Source organism: Lepisosteus platostomus, chromosome 5 (genome assembly GCF_059453375.1).
Source record: "Lepisosteus platostomus isolate fLepPlt1 chromosome 5, fLepPlt1.hap1, whole genome shotgun sequence".
In the NCBI taxonomy this organism is placed as follows: domain Eukaryota; kingdom Metazoa; phylum Chordata; class Actinopteri; order Semionotiformes; family Lepisosteidae; genus Lepisosteus; species Lepisosteus platostomus.
The window spans coordinates 53,174,688-53,196,013 of NC_142615.1; the positions used below are offsets into that span (position 1 = coordinate 53,174,688).

Consider the following 21,326-nt stretch of genomic DNA (forward strand, 5'->3'; position numbering starts at 1 on the left):
ACTCATGGCTAGTGTTTTTAATTCACCCAAAGAGAAAAATCAGCGTCCCTGAAAAAGATTGTTTTCATTCTCTCCTGTGAGGAGCGCCGCTCTTCCAACGAGGGTCTCTTCTTCCCAGACCACAGATTATTCTTCCCGCCCGGCTCTCTCACGGAGAGCAGACAAACCGTCTCCACTAATGTGTTTACTACATCTACATACCCGACCACCACTGCATCACACAGCTGCCAGGGCACCTCACCGTGTCAGGCCACCACTGCGTCACACATACTGTATTTCAGCGCCATATATTTCATGGATATTATGGAATATAATGGATGGATATCTTAGTTATCTTTCTAGTTCACAGGTTTGCATGCATAATTTAATTTTGAAAGCCACTGAGACATCAGGTACTACTATTTATGAAAAAGAAACAAAACAAAAAACATACTAACAACTGTGCCATCCTACTCCTTAGTTAATACATTTTATTATTCATAAACAGTTAACATTGTTAGTAAAATATTTAGAATTCTATTTAACCCTATTTTTTCTTTAGTTTTGTATTTAACTTATTATATAATAGTCAGACTTAATGTATATTTGAACAATGAAAATATATTTTTACAAGATTTTACATTAAGCACTTAAAATTAATATGGTTAATAATAGTAAACTGTAACATGCTGTAACAAGATCGGTTAAACTGCGAAGAAAATGCTTTCAGAGAAAATGTTTCAGGTGTGAAGAACATAGATCTCCAATGCAATTTCAACCAAACCTGTTCCCACACACCCTGCCCCCACTACCATTAGAATATACACAAACATTTTAGGGTTTCATTCTGAGCAGATGACCCTCACACCTGAAGAGTGCTGGCTGTGATGAATTAAACCGGTTTTACAGGTTTCAATCACAGACCATGTGACATGGGACTCAGTAAACTAACAGTGCCACTGGATTTGATAATACCTAACCAAAATCCGCAATATGGAAACAGAACCTGTGTGATTGTTGATAGATGATGTACTCGTAACATTTTTTCAAGACGAACTACAACATTTAAAAAATGACTTGTATGTACTTGATATCTCTAATCAATCCACGGGTCCCAGCACAAAACGAAAGTAAAACGCATACCGTTTCGCGCTTCTTATTAGTTGCTCAGAAGAATTTGACCGTATGAAATGCATAATATAAACCTAGAAACATATACGTGAGCAGTACTTAAGCACTGTAGTATCGGTGTTAAGACATACCTCTCAAATACTGTAAATGAAGTTCAAAATATCTCAAGACCGATTCTGGTCGTAATGAAACCATGTTTCGTGTATGTTTTCTTTTTCATCTTGAAATAACTCATTTCTAAATACCTTTTTCACTGTTAACATCTTGCAGCAACTTTGCGACAAAATATACACTCTGACAGTTCATCCTGCTACCAACATTAAATAAAACAAATCTTAAGATTTCTATATTTATGTCTTTATTTAGTGGTTTCATTAGTGACAAAGGCTAAACTTTCTTGGAAAAATGTATTTTATGTGTTGCAGAAAAAACTGACTTGCTTTAACAAAATATGTTTACAAATCCTTTCACCTGGCATTTTCGTAGTTAGAAATTATGGAACGCTCTGTTAAAAGCAAGGGAGTTTTTATGTCCGTTGCAGTTCTTTTGCAACATGAATATAATTATATCGTTATTAATTTCTTGAGATATGCGATTCCATATTATATTCCCTTTTAATCAAATTCTAAAAGTATGCTTGTTGACTCCGGTATCGCGTTAGTTAAAGACTTCGAAGCTTACAATGTTTAGGGAGAAATGGAATACTGGTGTGTATTTTTTTCTTTAAAGTACCGAGACCAGCCATATACTGTATGTTTATGTTAAGATTTCCCTTCAGTGGTAAAATTAGATATGAATATTCAATACTTAAACGGGCACAGTTAAGACATTAAATATACATATACATATTGTATACAGTACAGTTTGCATACGGTAATATGTTTATGTTACGCGATTAAAAAATAAATAAATAAAACTGGAAGGTCCAGCACCAGCTGGATTCAAACACACAACCTGCCAGTTGGTAGTCACGCACCTAGACCAGTAGGCTTCAAGACAGCTCACATGAGCAGGCAGGCGAAACAGCCCTACATAGCCCTGCCGCAGTACACGGATATAATCATACCGTTATTAAATTCTTGAGATACGCGATTCCATATTATATTCCCTTTTAATCAAATTCTAAAAGTATGCTTGTTGACTCCGGTATCACGTTAGTTAAAGACTTCGAAGCTTACAATGTTTAGGGAGAAATGGAATACCGGTGTGTATTTTTCCTTGTGATATTTTAAGCTCTAGTTGAATGATAGGTGTCGCATTTTAAATCATTTTCGTAGCTAGAAATTATGAAACGCCCTGTTAAAAGCAAGGAAGTATTTATGCCCGTTGAAGTAAAACAAAATGCCTGACAAAGTATGGCTTGGACAGATTCCAAGTGCTTGTACAAATGTGCTAAAGAAATTATACTTTGAGTATACAGCTTGTCCAAAGTCATCCATTATTAATACTATTAGTAATATCTTCAGTAAAGGGTTTGATGCATAAATATTTCTGATAAAGGTAGGTTGTGTACTTTTGTCCAACTGAGCAATCTTACTTTCATAAAATATACCAACATTTTAATGACTGATGATTAACATGCTGTAATACACAGTTCAAAATTAAAGGCTCAAATGCTGTACATGAGAGGTTAAGCTCCCCCTGGCGGTTTTACAAGGCGACGCCGGATAGTTAGTCACGTGACACACGTGAACCGCGTGATACCCCGGTGGGCGTGTCGCGGTATGCCGCGAAATACCTCACCCATTTTGAATGGCTGCATCTGTATGTTTAAGTTCCAAAATTAATATCGTTTATGGACTTCACACGCGTTGCAGTATGCTCTTATTCTTTTTATGCTCAGGCACTAAGTAAAAGGAGATGCTTCATATTGCTTGACTAATTTTAAAAACTAAGTTAGAAATGCAGACGCTCCATCAGTGCGCTGCTCTGGTGCGCCGGCTCTTTCACAGTGCCTGTCTGCCGTAAGCGTTACAATATACATACCCAACACTGCTTGTACCCATCTGTCATGCAAATAAAACACCTTCAATTGAATTGAATTGAGGGGAGAGGGGGGGAATACTAAAGCCAATAATGGCTCAATACCCTCAATGGGCTTTGACATGCTAATGCGTTGGTTTAACAGTCCGGGTGTGGCAGGCTTCTAATGTCAACTGGACTCGATTGGAAGACAATGAACGTATTTTGTGATATTTAGAAATATTAATTTGTTTGGTGCGAGTGAGGTTTTATTTAATCTCTGACCAAGGGAAACGTTTCATTTTTTCAAAGAAATGTTTGTTAAAAAATAAAGTCATAGTTCCATGGGATTCAATCACAGACCATGTGACATGGGAGTCAGGAAACTAACACACAGCGCCACCAGATTTAATAACGCAATAAAAACGCTATAAAATAATATGACTAGGCACAGAAAAAGTTTACAGCACAGTACAATAATAAATGCTGACCATGACTTTAGAAGCATAAATTATCTTACACTCAATTTAAACACAAGCTGTCTTTCTGTTTTAACCTCTAAGCTGGTTCATACAGAAAATGTAGAAATGCATTAGCCTGATTATGATTAAAAAACACATAATTAAACACGCATTTGCGATTTAAATCAGAACACGATTTAAATCAATATAAATGTTTATATTGTAAAGCATACTGTCCAGCCTCCATTTCTCTATAAAAATTTACTCTGTTGCACACACACACAATAGAAGCAGGAACCGCTGTCAGAAGGGAAGATATGTTCAAAATATTGCAAATATCGATCATATTGCGATATTTTGAAATATAAAAGTCAATTGATTGTCCATAATATCGCTATTCTATTTTTTCGAAGAAATGTTTGTTAAAAGAAAAGTCCAGCACCACAGCCCTACACAGCCCTGTCGCAGTACACGGATATAATCATACCGTTATTAAATTCTTTAGATACGCGATTCCATATTATATTCCCTTTTAATCAAATTCTAAAAGTATGCTTGTTGACTCCGGTATCACGTTAGTTAAAGACTTCGATGCTTAAAATATTTAGGGAGAAATGGAATACTGGTGTGTATTTTTTTCTTTAAAGTACCAAGACCAGCTATATACTGTATGTTTATGTTCCAAAATTAATATCGTTTATGACCTTCAGATGCGTTATGCTCCTCTTCTTTTTATGCTCAGCTACTAAAATTTCCCTTTAGTGGTAAAATTCCATATAAATATTCAAAACTAAGCGGATTGAAATGTGCACAGTAAAGACATTAAATGATTAAATCTTTTCACTACCAACCAATGCACTACGAGTGCCCCTGTCGGTCATTTTGGCCAGCCAATCACTGTTATTCCTTTCAGATTACCTATGTGGTGTACAAATAAAACCCAACCGCATGGTGTAATTTCCAGGTTCGGCACCAGCAGCACCTGCAAACACATCAGCTGACCTCAACATGACTTGAACTCACAACTTTCTGATCTGGAGTCAGACATGCTACCATTGCACCACGAGGTCACACGTTAATTCCCCCAAAGAGAAAAATCAGCGTCCCTGAAAAATATTTTTTTCATTCTCTCCCGTGAGGAGCGCCGCTCTTCCAATGGGGGTCTCTTCTTCCCAGACCACAGATTATTCTTTCCGCCCGTCTCTCTCACAGAGAGCAGACACACTGTCTCCACTGATGTGTTTACTACATCTATAGATCTGACCCCCTACAGCCCCTTTATACAGCCCCGATATTCGATATTCCCCGATAAAGAACAAAAAATATTCCTGGATAGGATATTTACCACCAGCCTCGTGAACATCTCATCTTGACCTCTTCCAGGAGGAGCACAATTAACACAGAATCCTCTCTCCATTTAGCAAATAACACAAAACACTGTTTACCTGTCAAGACAGAAAACCAGGCTGCTCCAGGTGAGGCTTAAACTCACAACCTCGGCATGACTCCACTGATCATGTCATTTTACATGGCCTGAACCAGGAAAGAGTTTGGAAGTCAAGAAGTTATGGTGTTGTTTTAATTCTTGCCTACTCATTTAATTTTTCGGTCAAATCTTTTATTTGGGAGTACTTTCAATTGATGTTAATCCTTGTCCCGATGCACGATTCTGGGCCATGGTGCGTCTTGAATAATGTTCTTATAGGCTTCAGTTTGGAAAAGTGCGCTCTTCAGAAGCTACCGAAACCGGTAATTGTTTCGTAACACTTAATGCAAAAGCAACGTTCGGGTTTGAAAAAGAATATTACTTGCTATGAATACAAACACTGTTACAGGAGGCGTGATAGGGCTATTTTAACTTAGATCATCAATTCATCTTACATTTCTTCTCCATCAATATCAACAGCGTAATCGCTACTGAGCGCTAAAGGCAGGTCCTGGCAATACAGTCTTCTTTAGAAAACATTTTTAAAACTATTTCCACTACCATCTGTAAAGTAAAAGATACCGATTGCACACAACTAATAAAATATTTTTTCAAGGGACGTTGTAGCTAGATGCAAATTACAATCAAAAATGCATCAGCTTTAAAATTTTCTTTTGGATCCAGAGGACGATCAGCATGAGCCATCAAGGAGCCTGTAGCCACAAGAAGGTTAAAAGCACACAAGTGATCTGTCTTTGGTCAAAGGAATTGCTGGAGTAGTAGGACGCAGAGCAATATCTAGCAGCTGTAGACGATGTTCGGAGAAGAGATAATTCTGTTTTCAGCACAGGGAGTGAGAATGAGCTCAGTCCGGCCTCCAGGAGAATCCATTCTGGTTCGGTTACTGTCAGACTGTGCGTCTGAGGCTCTTTGGATCACAACGTGAAAAAAAACAAACAAAAACAATTGCTCACATCGTGTGATTTCCACTAGAGGAAGAGAAGATATCACCTTTAAAAGAATTAGAACTTAATATTTGGATCCGAGAGCACTTGGTGGTGGTGGAGGGGAGACCCCATTACCTGTAATGCGCTTTGAGTGGAGTGTCCAGAAAAGCGCTATATAAGTGTAAGCAATTATTATTATTATTATTATAAATTATTAAAATATCAGATTCTGTTTCTGTAACATTTCGTGCACAGTACGCCATATTTAACAAGAGAACAACAGTCTCAACGAGGCCTTTACACACAGTCTGGGGTATTTTCCCCCTTTATATTTTTGCCACTTTATATCGAACCTATTATACTCCCAAAAGTGCACAGTAGATTTTACTTTAAAAAATGCACAATCCACCGCTGGTATAAACAGATGTGTGCCATGTTTGCCTTTGTCAGCATTTGTTTCAAAAATAAGTTCACGATACGTTAAAAACACAAGAAGCACAAACCTAATAACACAACGATACAAAATCAAAACCAAATCATAAAGCCAATTAAGTACCTATCCTTTGAAAACAGAGAACACCTTTATATCTACAAAAAAACCGTGACATTTGTATCTACATTTGAATTACAAAGCAGACCAAGTAGTCGCTGAATTCAAAGTTCAGATCTTGGCCAAAACAAGAAAATCAGACGTGAGCTGAATTCGTAACAAAAGCCTCTGCTTCGCCGTTTACTGAGCTTTTGATCAACGTCTGAGTGAAAAAGCCACTCTCTGGCACATACTGCCCAATGTAGCCTAATGTTTCGGGTGATCTAAATCCCAGTTCGACATCAAGTTTCCAACTCGTTTCCTTAGTCTTGTTTACCCACGAACCAGGATTCTACTGTATGAACTTCCGGGAATATTACAAAATGTTTGATGGGGCATCAATCATTCCAGGCGGAAATTGACTCTTTTTTTTTTCTCGAGGGATCATATTAAACATTTCATTCATATCGAGAGGAGGATCACCATGAGACACAAAACAAACAGTTTAATTCTGTCTTTTTTAGAAAGTAGCGTTTGTGATACATTAATAATATTTTCATGGAAATATAGAAGTTGTAAATTTTTAAATTTATATTTGAATCGAAATGTGGTTTTGAGTCAAATATTAGCGTGTTCATTTAATTAGTTTGTGTTTGTCATTACTATATATATATATTGCCATGTTACTAGAATTTGTAACTAAAGTTTACTAGTTGTGTTTTTTTATGATGATTAGCCATTTGTTGATTACAATTTAAAAGGTATGGGTTTAATAGTCGTATATTCTACATCTTTTTCCCACTGGGATGTGCCGGTTTTAATTGAACAAAGCTAGATACACATTTTCTAATGCAGCCTTCATTACAAGACAGTTTATTTCTCGAAAGCGTGATATGTAAAAAAGAGAAAAACGAAAATATATGGATGACTATTTCAAAGATGAAGATATTACTTTTGAGAAATTGTCATTTTATGTATCAAGACGCTTTTCAACCACTGGTTTTAGACCTTCGCTATGCTTCCTGAATCATTTTCAGTGTTATAAACTGGGTGTGGAGGTAGCGATCACTTTGTAGAACAGTTGACAGGCTGGAGCTGTTCAGACTACTCTTGTTATTTCTCAAATGCTTCCATCTTTTTTCTTTCACGCTAGGACGCGAGTGTGTACATGTGTTTGGTTTTCATTTCACTGATTCTCATTGAAGATTTGGGAATTAACGACGAAAGAATCAGTTGCCTTGGAAAGCAGAAGCTTTGGTTCACAACGATCTTGAAGACACGCCCATGTAGTGCAGCGTGTGATATTTGTACTATAAAAGACCAAGTGCTCAAAGTGACGTCTGCGTTTACCGTTTAGACTTTTCATCTCGGGCGCACTTTTAGAAAGCAAAGATAGAGCAGTTGTGTTGAATCACGCTATGACAGCTGTCAGCAGAGTGGTGCAGCGGAAGCGTGCTGGGCTCATAACCCAGAGGTCGATGGATCGAAACCATCCTCTGCTATGCACACCGTCAGTTTAATGAAGTGAATTAAAACTGATTTTTTTCTCTCGTGTGTGTGCAAACTTCACACTTACTGTATTCGTTAATCTTTACCAATAGCAGATGCCCAAATGTATCTTTGGTTGTTCTGAGATCCTTGATAGTTTCCTCAAATCCTTCAAATGAACATCCATATCAAAGCACAGTGTACGAAGTTAATTTATTATATTTTTTACTATATTTATTATACACGTGTAAATTAATTACTTTTTCGCAGTAATTAATGTATTATATTTATTACTATATTTATTATACACGTGTAAATTAATTACTGCGAAAATAATTTACTCCGTACACTGTGCAGAGTGCCGTATACTCCTCGTTGCGGCACACACGATACATACAGTAAAAAGCCTCAGGCACTGTGTTAGATGTGTTTTCGACGTTATATATGCGTTTATTCATGTCGTCGATTTTACGGTTGCAATTCGATGTTGATTATACGTCGAGGCGACGTATATATACGTATAGCCGTATTTTCGCCGTAAATATACGTATATTCGACGAATCAATGCCCACAGCTTGGCATACAAGGGTTTTGCTGAGGGGGTTTTGCCACCTGCCTGAAAAAAAACAGTAAAACGTTTGAGTGCCTATAGAGTTTCTATTTTTATTTTCTTGACAAAAGTTGATACCATTTCCTGGACACCCCGTCCCCCATCAGTGCGCGGTGCCCGGGGAAAAAGCTGTAGGGGGGCGTCTGAAATTCTGAGGGTGGGGGTGATATTTCAGTTGAAACGGAGCTGTATGGTGCAGCTACCCAAATGAAATCTCGCAGCAAAATACAAATCTCACGGTTTGTATTGCCTGGAGCGAAAAAGTACCATAAGCGTTCATTTTTGCAGCTACATAGATGTTCTGAATCGTTAAGAAAAAAAATGTTGTAAAACCAACAGAAAGCACAGACTGCTATAACTAGTCCTAATTATATAACGATTTTAAGTATAATGATAAACTACTGCAAGGAATCGGTCCACCTGAGCAAACAGGATCGTAATGTTGACACTCAATAACGACACTGATATGTGCAGTTCCTGGATGGATAGCCCTCCTGCCCATCAAACAGACTGAGTGACTGTTCGTGTCATTTAGTGTTGTCTGACCATTGACAAAGTACAACTATTTTTTTAGGGCGCAAATTAAGTTAGGTAAATCTTTTTGCCCAAAACTGAAGGGGCGACATTCCTCCCTCCCCCCGTGATGCCAGGCCTGTCCCCATCCTTTTCCATAATGTCATTATATATAATACCATACAACAGTACGATCCTTACTAACTGTATGCGTTATAATTGCACATCAGCTCATAGCAGGGGGCACATAGCCGCGATGTATTATCAATGTTAAATTTCAACCATAATATCAACAACATTAATAAACGCATACGTTGAGAAAATATCGAACCCAGCATATTTTCCGGTTATATACCACAATGCATTGCTAGTATTCGTTGGTCACCATTTTGGACACGTTTTTCAAACGTAGAAGTATATCCGCAAATATCTCAGCAATCCTCTTTTGACGAGTAAGTATGAACAATAATAATACTATCTGAATACATACAGATCTTTCTTAATATTATTTTGATTAAAATAGTACGTGAATAAGCAAAAAATGGCACATAAAAATAGTGTGAATGGGGAAGATGACACAAAATCGTTTTGCCATTTCTCTATTCTTATTCTATGTTGTACTTTCAAACTTTGGGTACTCTTTAATTAGGACAGACTTTATTGCTCAACTGCTATGATGCAAGCCAAATTTTATACATTTATTTCAGCTTTGAGCTTAGTAAACCGTTCATTTTTTAGATTATACTGAAGAAAGATGTGAAGACGGGGGTTTGAATTTAATCTTTTCTGTAGACTTAGACTTCTAAGTCACAAGCTGGGGTTTATGGCAGGAAAGGGGGTTAACTGATAAGGATTGCAGATGCAAGCTAGGAACCCCCCTGGGTGTAATGTTAAACTGACCATTTGCCCAGAACATCGTAAACTGGCCAAATACCATGAACCCCCCTCTTTACCATCAGACCGAGTGACGTCAGAAACGGAGAAGAAAACACTATATAACCCAAAAGTTTGTAACAGTACGGGGAACAATACTTCGGTTTTGTTGTTTCTTGCGGGAAACAAGACTTCGGCTTTATTGTTCCTTGCATGCAATAAACTCATCTGTTTTACTTCATCTCGGGATCAAGAACCTTATTTCTTCTGTTACAACAATACTAAAGAAGATATTAATCATCATTTATTTGGGAAGTAATATTATATCATTTTCTCCTAGCTGCGGTGCTGAAGTCCCACCCTACATCAACAGAAAAAGAAATAAAGGAGCACGCAATGCGTTACTTGAAGAATGCATATGCAAGGCACGGGGCCAGGAGATCTGGACACTGAAAATGATAGGTTTTTGGTTCTAACTGTTAGGACAATTAGACAGGGTTTGCAAATAGTGGACAAAAATCGTCTTAACTTCCATTGTAATATTTTTTTTTTCTTGGAAATATAGAAGTTGTACATTTTAAAATGTATATTTGAATCAAAATGTGGTTTTGAGTTAGTGTGTTAATGTAATTAGTTTGTTTGTCATTACTTTACTGTATATTGCCATGTTACCAGAATTTGTAGCTGAAGTTTAAGACTAGTTGTGTTTTTTATGATTATTGCCCATATGTGGATTGTTGATTGATTGTATACAATGTATAATTTGAAATACATATGTTTCAGGTGTGAATGTGTATTTTCAGAATACATTTCTAAACCTACTCATTGGCTTGGTTTACTTGTTTCTACACCTATAAAACCTATCTTTGATGTATAATAGACCTCTAATGTTATCCGTATAATAGACCTCTAACCATATACGTATAATAGACCTCTAACCATATACGTATAATAGTCCTCTAAAGTTATCCGTATAATAGACCTCTAAAGTTATCCGGAACTCCAACCATATATGTATAATAGTCCTCTAAATTTATCCGTATAATAGAACTCCAACCATTTATGTATAATGAACGTCTAAACATAGACGTATAATTGACGTATAACTTTAGACGTATATTAGAATTTCATTCTAGACGAATTGCAGACCACATTTAGACGTCTAAGGTATGCATTTAACAGACGTATATTATACGTCTTTTGCCCACTGGGTCTGCTTCGTGGTTTATTAAGCTTTTGATCAACGTCTGAGTGAAAAAGATTTGCTATTTTATCTCTTTGATTAAAGTTCACAAAAAGCACATTCCTTCGAGCCGGAATCGAACCAGCAACCTAAGGATGCCTTACTATTTCCCCTACAGTCCTCCGCTATACCAACTGAGCTATCAAAGGGGTGTAGGGAGCATTGTTTCCCTTGAATTTAAGCCACGAAGCAGGTTTCTACAGTATGAACTTCCGGGGAAATTTCAAAATGTTTGATGGGGCATCAATCGTTCAAGGTGGATATCGACACTTTTTTTTTCTCGAGGGATCATATTAAACATTTCATCAGTATCGAGAGGAGGATCACCATGAGACACAGAACAGTTTAATTCTGTCTTTATTAGAAAGTAGTGTTTGTGCAACATTAAAAATATTTTCGTGGAAATATAGAAGTTGTGATTTTTAAAACTTATATTTGAATCGAAATGTGGTTTTGAGTTAAATATTAGCGTGTTAATGTAATTAGTTTGTGTTTGTCATTACTATATATATATATTCCCATGTTACTATAATTTGTAGCTGAAGTTTACTAGTTGCGTTTTTTATGATATATTGTAATAAACAATATTGTAATAAACATTATCATGTTTATTACAATATTGTATAAAATGCATAATTTGAACTACATATTTTTCAGGTGTGAATAATTGTATATTTTCAGAATAAATTTCTAAACCAAATCATTGGCTTGATTTACTTGTTTCTACACCTATAAGACCTATCTTTGATGTATAATAGACCTTTAACTATATAGGTATAATAGTCCTCTAAATGTATCCGTATAATAGAACTTCAACCATTTATGTATTTATGACTTATAACGATATACGTATATTAGAATTTAATTCTAGTCCCATTAAGGGACATTTTGAGCCAGTGCAGTCAGGCCAGTTCCACTTCAACTGCGCCCAACAACGGAGGTCGTTTTGAAAACAACGAGAGTAAAGGGACACTGCATGTCTGCAGAACATCACGTCCGAGTTTCAGGACAGTAACATCAGAGATTGGAAGCTAGGGAGTTTCAGGTCTGTTTTTTAGTATAGGTTCATGAAAGTCTAAATACCTTTGCAAGAAGTATTTCAGAATCCCAGTCAAATCCAGTACAATTGCTGCACAGATCTGCATTCTACAATAAGAAAACTGTCCGTTTAATCAAACACGCCTCATAAAGCATTTTTAAAACAGGAATGCATCTTTCTATAAAAATAAAATGACTTGAAGGGTGCTATAAGCTAAGGTGTGAAAGCCTGCTCTACAGAAGAAGTATATCCAGAGGTGCCAAAGAAGTCGAGGTTTCACCTCGTGAGAGAAAGCATCTCAGAAAACGAAGTTGCAGTCGCTTCCATGCGTCATAACACCACTAGATCAGACAACAAGAGCTGAAGAGCCGCTGTCGAGAGTAACGCGGCCGAGCGCTCTAAGGAGCTGGATTAAAGCTCCAGTCTCTTCGGGGGCATCTTTTGGGATTACACCACTGCTGCGTATCTCCTTGTTAAAAATCCCTATTTTTTGTTGTTGCTGCCTCCAGGCGATGTAAACAAGATTCAGAAAAAAATAATTTAACCACCCTTGAAGGTGTGGTGGCCAAGTGGTAAGGCGTTGGTCTCGTAAACCAAAGATTGTGGGTTCAAGCCCCACCTGTGCCTGTTTCATTTGTTACCACTTTCCTTTAGTTTCAAAGTCTTTAAAAAATTTGCAATGTAGGAGTTTCTATAGTAAGAAGAACATAACTGTCGCCAGTGATTATTGCTCTTGCATATCCTGCCCTGTTTTTTAGTCGACAAAGCCTGTCTCTCTTCACACTCATCTTCCGAATGATCGCCTCAGCATTGGGAAGGAACGTGCATTTGGTACAGCCCCCACTCCACAGTCTGATCACAAACAGATCGAGTGAGCTGTCAGTCTAGGTTGGAAGTAAGGTTCGAAAGCACTTAAAATCTGACTTAGGAACGAGAAGACCGTGTTTTTTTTTTAAACGAGTAAACGATAAAATTATATAAGTAGTGGGACAAAACATTGTCTGTCTGCAAGACTATGTCATGCTAAACGCCACAAATTGTCTTCTTCCAGTTGTGTCAATTGTCCTAAAGTTACGGAAAATCGGATGCAACCGGTGCATTCAGCATACATTTCTTCAGGATAGTCGATTGGTTTAAAATAACGATTTCATAGATTTGTGTCTTTTAAGCTTTGTGTTCAGCTCTCCAAATAGAGGCGCGGGTTCAAATCCCACTCCTGACAGTAAGCCGTTTTACCCCGTCTTACACTGTTCCAGTCTTGTTGTGCTCGCTGACAATCACAATAGGAGGAAAATGGAGAAACTGCTTCGCAAGAACATAACGGACAGAAAAAAGCTTCGTAAACACGTGAATGTGATTAGCAGCAGTAAGGTATGCATTCAAATGTTTAAGGCAGATTTATAAAAGCAGCAGAAGAAAGGTGCAGCACAAGGCAATTTGTGAGAATTCATGGGTTTTTATGTGGCTTGGACTTCTTTCAAGCCTATGAAGGTGACCCCCTTTTCATTTTCATTTTCAAACTTCAGAACCGAATAACAAAAAGGTTTCATGTAAGAACGTTGGATTGGTTTCATGATGTATTCGGTGAACCTGAATGAAATATTTTAGTGCGTGCTCAAATGCGAAGAATTAAAAAAAAACCTGGAAAATCAACTCTTGCAGTAAATGTCATAAATTTAAAGCGTGTAGTCTGCATGAACAGAGCAACGCAGCAGTCTGTAAAAACGAAGCCATAAGTCCTCTTTTATCTCGGGCAGTGCATTCCAATAAGATGGCTCTGCAGAAGACATGAGAAATGCCGAACTCATTGTTGCCATTATTGCTACTCTTGCTACTGTAGTTTTAAGCTCTAATCAGCGGGCATGTACAGTTGTACAGGAGGTAGACTATTTTGCGCCATCAAAATTCCATTATGTGAATTTAAGGTTTTATTAATAACAGCATTAACTATACAATGCCCGCTCAAAAACCGCTACCCATTAGCTTAAGAAGCAGCCGTGTTTTAACAAAGTGTGGTATTCGAACAGTAAATGCTGAAGTATTTAATACTTGTGAGCAGATCTTCCTCGAGTCAGACACACTCTTGCTCGCCCGATGCTTTCAGAGCAATATCTGAATCGAGGCTCAAAATGGAAAGAAAGCTGAATCAGGCAATGGTCATAAGGCACTCGGGGTCACTGTACCCTATAACGTCCTGCTTGCACTGTCCTACTAAAAGCTTAGAGGGATCAGAAAGGACACAAACAACCCTTGAATCCACAATCTTGAACTTAAGGGTCGCCAGCTCTACTGGCTGCGCCTCTTTTGCTGCTCTATTACAACAGTAATATAACTAGCGTTGATTCAACATAGTATAGTAGGCTGAGACTTTGAATGCAATGGGATGGTGGCCAAGAGCTAAGTTGTCGGTCTTCTAAACTTACTGTGCCTTCCTTATTCACCGCCATGTTATTTTATCTAGATTGTCAAGTAACTTGCAAAACGTCTCTACTTGTTACTCTGTCTCAAAATTGTAGAGAAAAGTTATCTGTTATAGCCTTAACAGAATGCAGAAACCAAATATATGGGATTTGTTAAGAACTTTATTGTCTTTTCACAAATTACTACAGAATAATACAAAGAAGACATTTTATAGTCTTATATTGAAACCATGAAACCTATGCACACATTCACAAGAGATTACAATAGAAAAACGCATTTGTTCCGGAAAATTAGATCACGTATGATGTTAAATAATTTCTTAAAATTACACTAAATTGCAATCTTGAAACCAAAATTAGAAATATTGAAAACAACCTTTGTTCCCCAGGAAGAAAAGCTGTATATTTGATTGTTAATATACTAATAACAAAATTATTGCACCATGTTCGAAAAATGTATATCAAGACTAGTAAGAAGACAAGATTTTACAGAAATATTAAAAAACGATGCAAGCATAAAAAGTAGATAAATTAAAATCAATTCAGTTTTTTTTTTTGTGTCACGATTATAGTCCCCCCTCCTTAAGGGTGCTCCAGCCCTTTCACTTTAGACTTAATTCTGTGCACCTGATCCCTTTTCCCAGCCCACCTTAAAAGCCAGGCGCCGACGCTCATCCTGGCTCTGCATCTGGTTTCCGCACCGTGCGAGTCCGGGACCTGGAAGCGCCTGGTCCCGTTAAGGTTTTAATCTCTGTTCCCGTTCCTTGTCCGCCGGTTCCGACCCGGTTCGTGTTTTTAATTCCTGTTTGGATGGATCACCTGGCTATGGACTTATTCTTGTGTTTTGGATTCCCTGTATGGATTACTTTTGGATTGTTTGCCTCGGCCACACCTTCCCCGTGCACCAGCGCACTTTGGACACGCCCCCCTGTTTTCAGCCACGTATTCCTGCATGACCTTTTCCTAGTGTTTCCCACTTCTTCGGATTGTGTCGTCCGCATAGGGTCCGGAAAGAACTGTTAGTTACATTTTGTTTTTGAGAAATGGGCGTGCACACATCGGAAGACAATAACGTTTATCTTCGTCAGAGTGTGTGTATAACAGTTTAACACAAAAGGTTTTTAATTGTGATTTTGTTTAAATTCAATAAATCATCTATCAAGAAATAAAGAAATTGTTTTATTTCGTAAACTATAAACCATGAAGAGATTTACAGGTCATGTCCTTCGCTTTGTAGGTAAACAATCAGTCTTTTAACTTAAGTGTTCAGCATTCAAGTGGATGGTTGTGTTTCTTGAATCTCTTGTGATCTTCAAAAGTCATTGTTTTGTCCTTCATGTTTTTGAATTGTACCATGGATATTTTACACGTTCTCTTTATCATTTTTCTTCCCATATGGAACACGTTCAAGGTGTTCTTGTCGCTGTGCTGCATGTAGATAATCTACACAAGAGCACATGTAACAGTACAGGACACGCAGTGAGGAGCTCACGCAGTTTTCAGCTCAGTGCGGAGTTCAGAGGGAGGACTCGCTTGCTGAACGAGCTCTCAAGAAATCCCGGCTGAGATTAAACAGGTGCTTCTTTAACAGCCAAGACAAATCGGAAGACCTTCTTGTGGATAATGGCTCTCACTGTGGTTCGCTGGAGTCCCAAAGCTTTAGAAATGGCTTTATAACCTTTTCCAGACTGATAAATCTCAATTACTCTGTTGCTCATTTGTTCCTGAATTTCTTTGGATCGCAGCATGATGTCTAGCTTTTGAGGATCTTTTGGTCTACTTCACTTTGTCAGGCAGGTCCTATTTAAGTGATTTCTTGATTGAGAACAGGTGTGGCAGTAATCATGCCTGGGTCTGGCTAGAGAAATTGAACTCAGCTTTCCAAAGATGTGATAAACCACAGTTGATTTATGTTTTAACAGGGGGCGGGGGCAATCACTTTTTCACACAGGGCCATGTAGGTTTGGATTTTTTTTTCCCTTAATAATAAAAACCTTCATTTAATAACTGCATTTTGTGTTTTCTTGTGTTATCTTTGTCTAATATTTCAATTTGTTTGATCTGAAACATTTCAGTGTGACAAACATGCAAAAAAATAAGAAATCAGGAAGGGGGCAAACACTTTTTCATACCACTGTATAGACAGTGGAAGACTCCCTTTTTTGAAGCATTTGATGGATGACGATGAATTTTTCTTGGGTATGTACATTCGTCTTATTGAAAGTGAAATTACAGCGTTGCTAGCGAGAGCGTGTCTCATGCATCCATATCGTTTCCATTACATGCAGCAGATATACACCTGACGCAGGCGACAGGCTCAACAGGGAATAAATCTGTGGTGTTGAGTCGTCAGAACTCTCCGGCATCAGTGGGTAAGAATTACAACCGTGTACATCTGTATTGTGGACAGTGTCAGAGTCTGGGTATAAGCCAATGGCTGTAGCGAACATAAATGGCGTTACAAGGGTCAGCTACAGAGAACTTAACACCATTGCTCAAGAGAGCATGTACCTATTAATTTCCATTAGATGCTTCTGTTACACAACTGCTGCAGGCAGCAGGCTCGACGGGGAATTAACGTGCGGAAGAGAAGCAGAGCATTTCTAAATAATCTTTGACAAATGGTGTGTATTACTTAAGAGATGTCTGTGATGCATTATAAAACACACTTTTATCAATCACATTTAAAGGGGAATTTAACTAATTTAAAAAATGTCCTGCTTACGTAAAGACACTGCTCCGGCTTCAAATAATGCTAGTGGAGCCCAAAACATAAGGCACAGCACAACCATGAAAAAAGGTTAGTATTATTTAGGCGGTGGCAAGTTGTATTTTAAAACACCTCTTTCATCAGTTACAATTAAAAGGTTACCCCAAAACAAACATGAACTTGGTTCCATATCACTTAAACAGTTACTTCTTTTGGAGGAATGTTAACATAATTAAAAGTTCCTAGTTAACTCAGTTTTCTGTTTTTAATATATTCAGCATTGCTGACTAATCCTTAATACCTATTTCTTAATCACACAGATGTGGCATTTTTGAGAGTGGAAAAAGATGTGGGAGAAATGGGGGAGCAGACGCTAGGCCCAGTGGAGAGCATTTCTTCATGGAAGGCCGTAGTTAACAAAACACTGTCCGGATTAAAAACGTGCCAGACCTTTGGATAGAACTAGTAGTGCGTTTAGAGAGTTGCCAAATGGTAATTTTTTAAAGTGTATGAGCTGCATAGCTCAGTTACTAGCTATGGTGAGCACTAATGAAATGGGTAAAAAGAGAGAATCTGAGCACCTAAAATCTGTTTATGCAGATGTACAACCGATCTACCAAAAAAAGTCCAGTCGTTTCCCACTTTCCTTTTTGACATAACTTCTACAGAGAATGCAGCTCTATAGGCAGCATTTCACGACCTGGCAATGGTGTTTTATGGTACAAATGCACTGAATGCTGATGGATGTAAATGACTAAACATGCGGTTTTAAAAGTGGTTTAAAGACCGACCCCTTACCAACATCAAGCGTCAGTATGTTAATAAAAGAATTTAGCTTGCAAAAGCATTTTTGTTGAGACACAAAGGATTCAAAGACACAACATTCCACATGACCAACCCGATCCACACAATGAGAATGCTGGGGCAGAAAATAATTTAATGGTCAGGTGTACTGTAGTAGAACCTGATAACGATAACTTTGAAAACCGAGAGCTGGTTATGATTAACAATGAGAATCAGGATAGTGGTGGTGGCAATGTGAATAGACACCCCTCACTTTTCCTGGAACTTGTGCGACATTATGATAGGACGTATAATTTAATAATAATTAGTAATTAATCATTTTAAAGCAACAGGGCACTATGAAGAATTTTGTTTTGTTAATCTTGACAGAATAGACTCATGTACAGGCTATAAATGCTGTGCATGGAACAGTCCAAAGAATATTGGATGAATGTTTGCCAAGTGTAGGTCCTTATGACTTTGTATGCATTTGTCTTCCGGCAGCTATAATAACCTGCTTTTCTCGCTCAGAAGGCAGCCCGGAGAATAAATGCTGCTGATTTTTTTTAATTACATCTCAGGCCTTTTACAGAGCCACACAGAAGTTCTTACAGATGACACAGTGGTCACAGTGGTATGGAATATGGAGGGCGGTGACCGCAGAAGGTTTAAATCCGTTTTGTACAGTAGGGTAATTGAATGGAAACAAGCACATCTTATCGCCTTACGTCATCTGGACAGGAATCTGTTTTGCAGGTTGTGCGTACGGCTTGGTGAATACTGGTAGTAGCAATAAGGAAAAGTTACAAGGGGCTGAGCAATTACACTGCAATTTGGGTTTTTCAGAGAATCAGAAAATTAGCTTGTCAGATGTTGCAGCTTTTGAAATGCATTTAAAGGTGCTCATTTAAATTTTGTACCATGATCAGGGCCAGTGGAAATATTTTACATAGGGTCCCACGCCGCTTAATCTAAAATACTTTTTGATAAATAAATAAATGAAAAGGTTGTCTTTATCTATTTTAATGACTTAGATGAAGATCTGATCACATTTTAGGTCAAATGTATGCAGAAATTCAGACATTTTAAAGGTTTCACAAACCTTCTAGTACCACTGTAGTTATTTTATTTTTATTTTGTTGTGTCCATTGTCCCCTGGCTCTTGACCTGTGAATGCACACAGGAGACTTTCAGGCAGGGGGCTTGTTCTGAGCCTCTGTGAAAGACCCACATGCTCTCATGAATAACTGCTCCAGTAGCACATCACCGTACAACTACAGCTTAAAGAGGACCTCCACCTCAGTGTCCTCTACAACTGAAGGGACATCACCACCTCAGAGACAATCTCAGTTTCTTCCATCTCCAGCTGGCTTCCACAGACTGCCAGAGGAGGAAGAGCCCCAGCTGACAGAGGACAGCAGCAGCATAAGAATTCTGCCTTAAGCCAGCTGTGCTGACAGTACTAGTGTCAGTAACCTGAGCCCCTGGGTCCCTATGCTGACAGGAGTGACCAATAATTTAGATGCAGAGGTGCACTGTGAGAGGCCTGTGTATTCAACAAACGAGAGCCCATTCAACATCCTGGCTACAGATGACGATGGGGTGAGCTGTGAGACACTGCAAGAGCAGGGCAACAGCTCTTAGGCCTGCTCTGTCATTTTAGAGTGTGCTACAGCAGGGACAGGTTTTCCTTGCATCAGAGCACCGCATATATGCCTCTTCAAGAATACACTTCTGTCTGCAGCACTGACAACCTGTCTGTCTCACCATATACACCGGTCTGCATCAGTGATGCAGACACATGCAGGGTTGCACAGCCTCTCCACTGAAGCTCTGCAAGGGAAAGCCAGGACTAGACTTCATCCCTGAACGATCCCCCTCACTGCAGCAGGAGCAGAGACTAAACACTGAATCCATCTTTTCTCCAGAAAGCAACGGCCTCACTGCCATTTCTCCCAATCCAAACAACAAGTTACAATAGCACCATTTTCAACTCATCTGGGAGTTCACACTGCAGTACCGACATGAGCAAGTGGATACCGATTTGGGCCAGAACAGCATCGCTCCTTGTAACCCAGTGCTGCTTCAGAAAACCAGGCCTGCTCTTGTGCTGGGCAGATCACAGTCACCTGTGGTGATTTGACTTCACATGAGGCCTGTTGAAAAGCACCAACCAGTGACTGGCTTGATACCCCAGAAAGAAAGAAACCGAACTGATCTCAGGTTCTGTTTTATGTGATTCCAATAGGAAAGATGTTACATACCAGTTCTTTTGTTATGTTTTAAAAGCTTCTATGTTTTCTTTTCTGTCATAACGTTATTGTTTTTGTTTTGCTTATAGTGTGATGTACTGCAGTTCTGTTGTTGTTGTTTTGTTTCAGTTTTAACATAGGAATTGTTTTATCATTTTTTTCATCTTCCATGTTCCAGTTGAACAGGTTTTCTTAAACCATTAGATCTCAGTTTTGGAATATTCCCGAATGCTGCACTATACAACACTAGCAGGAAAAAAAATAATCCAAAATAAAATTTACAGATAGGAGAATATTCTCACTCGTCCAAAAGTTCCCTTTGGACCCCACAATCCAGGTCTGAGTGTAAAAAATGTCTCAGTACAACCTTTTACAGATCATCATGGTGGTTCAGTGGTAAAATTCTTGCCTGTCATGGGGGAGGCCTGGGTTTGATTCTCAGCCAATTAAACATTTTTTGCAGCTACATTACCTTGCAACTCACAACTGAAAATGCACTGAAACTGTGCAGCTTTGAACCTGGTCAGTACCTGGATGGGGGAGACTTCCTGGGAAAAACTAAGTTTGCTGCTAGAAGTGGTGTAAAGAGACTCTTTGGATCTTCCAATGTCTAATAGCATTAGTTTCCTTCAAGGTTGTCCAAGAGTGTACCTTTCACTGATGCACAAATATTAATCATGGGGGTGTACCCTCAAGGTGCCTTACAACTGATCAGAGACGTATCATAGCGTATGATCATTTCCACACACTCCTTGTGTTGGAATAGTAGGATGAAGTAAAATACTGCTTTGACATGTAATGGCATTATATTCAACTGCAGGACTTCAGGGGTGTTTTTTTCATCTCATTTGTAAGAGCTTAAATCAAAGACAATTCCTTCATCTAAAACGCATAAAAAAGCTATTCAAACTGCAGTGTGGTGCAGCTTCTAAAATCCTTGTACACATTTCTCTGTTATTG

At 38.3% G+C, this 21,326-nt stretch overlaps 2 non-coding genes across 2 annotated transcripts; one reads left to right on the forward strand and one right to left on the reverse strand.

Annotated features, from left to right (window-relative positions):
- Positions 1-11,223: 11,223 nt before the first annotated feature.
- On the reverse strand, positions 11,224-11,311 carry trnay-gua (transfer RNA tyrosine (anticodon GUA)). The gene is given in 2 exon segments: positions 11,224-11,259; positions 11,275-11,311. It is a non-coding gene; the product is annotated as a tRNA-Tyr (tRNA).
- A 1,445-nt stretch (positions 11,312-12,756) lies between these two features.
- trnat-cgu (transfer RNA threonine (anticodon CGU)) lies at positions 12,757-12,828 on the forward strand. Its single transcript has one exon. It is a non-coding gene; the product is annotated as a tRNA-Thr (tRNA).
- The last annotated feature ends 8,498 nt before the right edge of the window (positions 12,829-21,326 follow it).